This window comes from Berghia stephanieae, chromosome 4 (assembly GCF_034508935.2).
Source record: "Berghia stephanieae isolate SIO BIC M18660-M18661 chromosome 4, UCSD_Bste_1.3, whole genome shotgun sequence".
Lineage (NCBI taxonomy): Eukaryota > Metazoa > Mollusca > Gastropoda > Nudibranchia > Aeolidiidae > Berghia > Berghia stephanieae.
Window position 1 is genome coordinate 56,759,388 of NC_088363.1, and position 4,513 is coordinate 56,763,900.

The window sequence follows — 4,513 nt, forward strand, 5'->3', positions numbered from 1 at the left end:
AATAGAACACACCAAAAAAAAACCAATTCATTTGGTTATTGCTTCCAGTATACAGTTACATTTCAGGAAATAGAAAATGAGAATCACTAATGTCAATTTTTTTTCAAAACATATCGACATTTCTCAAAATGTTTTATATTACTTGATGAAATAGATTCGGGACTCAGTTGATATAAATTTAAAATCTCATGATAACGTTGTTGTCATGGAGACAGCTTGCAATGTTTTATTTTGTCCGTAGAGAAGGGTAAAAAAGTCGTTCATTGATGACTCGTGGTGTCCTAAAAAATGACAATTACAACATTTGTTTCATGAATTTTTTTAAACCTTTTTATTTCGTGTTATCCTTGAGGTTTTTAATTGTTCTTTAGTTGGCTACTTATTTGTCCGGTATTTAACGCATTGGTTAGTGTTAAAATTTGTTTCAAAATACTTCAATCGCTCCTCCAATTAAATTTCTCACATATTCATGTACACCTTTCTGCACTTTTGTTGATTATTGAAACACAGCCATTGAGTTAATACCATAGAAATCTACGCATCCATCATTCTTCACGTGGTAAATAATTGGCCTTCAAGATCCCGAACATTTTAAAACACAAAAACATCAAATTACACGGCGCTGTACAAGTTCATTGTTCACGCACCCTTATTTAAAACATTATGGAAAATACTCACAAACTGCAGAGTCAGTTTATTAGACCAGAGGGCATGGCATGTATATCAGAATAGCTATGACAGATAAATCATTAACTGATATCAGTAATTATTGTAGATTTAATCCCATCTGTTTTCATCGATAGTAGTGTAACGTCATTAGAAGCTTTTGTCTTTGTTCCCGCTATGGTTGGCGTAAAAGGTAATCCTTGGAAAAGTTCCTTACTCACATTTCATTTTACTCACATCCCATCGTATTCGGATGTTAAAATGACTGCTTTTTAGACAACAGCGTTGTCTTCGTCGAATAAAAATTAAATGTTGCTACGAACTAGTAACGAGCTTTGACCACATAAATTTCAGTCGTTATTGCTCTATATAAAAGCTCGAGTTTGTTTTTAGGTTTGGGTTTAAAATAGTAGTAGTGTACAGTGAAGTAACGTAAGGTAGATCAGCCCAGTTCAGAATAGGCTTCAATAGTCGTGACGTCACTTCCCTCGTAATGACACATAGTAACTTAGCAACTGGTTCTAAACTATCGGAACAATGGCGGACGCCCTTATGAAATACTTCTCCGACGAGCATAAAAATGTATCCAGAAGAGAAAAACATTATAAATATGATCATGTTTTGGCTTTCATACATTCTGATCACGTGACATGTGAAAAAGTTCAAGCGAGCATGAAGAATAAAAAGTACCGATTTTCCTTGTTTAGAACCTGCTGCTCGTTGCTGGGCGGAGGGGACATTAGGCTGTTGAATCCAATTGCTGCCAAGCACCTCAATCTGGTATTATGAATCTGAAAGATTACCATTTTACTGCTATGTTTTGTTTATTATTTTCTTGCTTGCTTTTAAAGAGAATTCAAGAAAATGCATTCGTTGTCTTTACTAAAACATATAAACTATACACAGTGTTCCGTATTTTGAATATAAAACAAAATCACCAACATTTAGCACAGCCCAACATAATACCGTTTTCAAATGGTGGGCCACTATTTCTATTTTCAAGTCGGCCACAATAAAAACAACACACATCGCAGTCAGTCGTAATCAATTGCAAAAAAAAAAAAAAAAAAAAATTTAAAAAAAAAAAAAGCCAGGGCAATGATTTTCAACTTTGGATTCATCAGACACCACTTACTCTAAGTACGTGTAATTTTACAATACTTTGTGGCCTTGCTTGTCTGAGACCTTGTCCAATTTACCTCGAAAGTGACTGAGTACATCGATAACAAAAATAAATCGAGATTAAATTACCATTTCTTAAAAGTAAAAGTAGTCCTTCACAGCCATCAGTTATGCCCATGGAGCCGGCGTTTAATCCAGTTTCTATAGCGTGAAACGAACAATAGCAATTCCTTGCCTACCCGTTTGCTAGGACGCTAGTTTATCGCAAAGTGCTTTCTGCCAAAACTAACAGACCCAGCTACTCAATCACATTTGGGTGGACATGGGGATCAGAAAAAAAACAATCTCGACTGTATCCAGGATCGATATTGGTCCCTTTTCTTGTGAGACGATTGCTCTACCAACTGAGCTATCGGGACCCCCCCCCCCCCTCCCCCTACTATTCCTGTGAAATGAACGTGACCAATCGTCTCCAAACGGTATTATGTCAGTGTAAAAAACTGGTCAAAATGTGTTTTATTATAAAATTAATAAGGATTGTGAGAAATAAGTTTTTGTCACTGTTGTAAGAAACTAGTTTTTGCCTATCCTGTAGTACTCTGAGAAAATAAACACATTTTGGCCAGAAAACTCGTCCTTCAAATATAGGTCGATAAAAATTAACTTCGTCCTGTTAAAAATTCTCAAATCTGAGACTTGTTAAAGTCTACTACCAACTAACTTCCTTTAAGTTAAAGGTTTGAGATTTTTTTTTACAAGCTGATGGTCGTTTTAATCGATCGATATTTAAAGGACGGGTCTTCTGGCCAAAATTTCAATTAATGTGTTATATTTATTTCCAGAGCGCGGCCAGCATTGTCCTCAATAGGACATTTAAAAGTATAGTCCAAGTTTAACATTTTGGATGTGATAGAATCAAAGTTTAATGTTTAAATCACCCCGTTACAATAACCTGCTTCGGGTGGTTTGTAGTAAAGCATGTTATTTTAGGTTTGTTCATATCGTATATTGATTGATATTTTCATAGTAAGAAACTAGGGGGCAGGCACCGGTGTAAGATAAAGATCTGAACAAGGGTGTATGAAAGGCGCCATATGAAGCAAGAAAGAAAAATACTAGACAAAACAACTATCCCAAAAGATCAGTCTACCATTATACGTCTGACCTGTAATCAGAATGTCTGCGGTTCGATTCCAAGTCGAGGTAGACTGATTTTTGCAATGCTTTTTTTTTTCTTGTATTTTTCTTTCTTGCTTTGTCTGTCGCGTTTCATGCACACTATGTGTGCGGTATTATGGTATTGTGGTATGACAATCCCCTTCGGACTGGTAGGTCCCGGGTTCGAGTTCCTCTCTTAGAGACGCAAAGTTGAGTAATTAGAAAAGGCTATAATTTACTCACAATCGCTCACCGTACTGGGGTGTAAAATAAGTACCTGACCGTTATCAGCGTTGTCCCTATCGTAAAAACGAAATGATATTTCGCTTAGAGAAATCATGTATCGTCCAACAGACCTGAAAATTAGTGCACGTCGGCTCTACTGCAAGTTTTCTTTCTTTCGGCCATCAAAGCATTAAAATTCAAAATTCCACGTTTATAACATCGAAAAAATAATTTTAAAATGGATCTTTATATAGCGCAATATCCACTAAATGTGCTCAAAGCGCTTTAGAAGGGGTCCCTGGTCAACAGCAACAGTTAACATGTAGGACGGGACATGACACCTGTTAGGTGATATTACAATTTTTCGGACACAGACAACATAACAAATACATTTTAAGAGAACACAGGGGAAAAAGGGGATCGTCACTTTCAGATTTTGAATGAGTTGGGGTTACATATGTATGTATATTTAATTTATCTTTCCGAGAATGTTATACTAATTAGCATTTTAGATAATTGAATGTATCAATATTACAAAGCCTTAATTAAGAAAAAAGTGTTCATATCTTCAAATTTTGTATATTCAAAAAATTAAAATGTGACTCTGTCGTTTTTCTCCTGTGCTCATCTAAATATTATTATAATATAGACTAGCCATGTGCAAAAATAAGTTGACACTCGTTTGAACCTTCATAATATTGGGTCAAAACAATTATCAACATTTATTATACATCAATGGAAAACTCAATTGTTTCTCTGTCTAATGCTTATGATTATGTCCAACTCAATGCCCTGGGTAAAATTTTAAATCACGAATCTAAGAAGTGGAACCAATGCTTTGAGTTTGTAAATTTGCACAACTGTAATAATATATTTTGTGTGCTCTCCTTTTTCTTGGTGCAGGGAAACCACTCACCTTTGCATATGCATAATGAATTGCTCAAGAGATAGAACAAAGTTAACGTTACTCAGGTATTTGTTATTGTTTTTTGCCATCCATGTTTATGAGTAAACTGTACTAACCAGACTTTTAATCTTCAACGTTAATCATAGTTTTGTGTGTTGGTCCTTTATACTTCCGGATGGCAATGTTGTGAGTTTCTTCAGCAAGCGCAAACTATCTATAGATAGAACGAAGTTGACGTAACTCAGGTTTTTGTTTTTGTTTTAAGCCAGCAATTGTCATCAGTAGTTCTCACTAAAATGTATTAATCAGACTATGATCCTGTCCCAAACTACCACAGCAGATCCATAACCCCTGTTTCTGATGTGAATAATATGTTTTTTCTTCTGAAAATGTTCACCGTTATTCCAATAACAAACGTTTCGTCTGTCTGTAGAA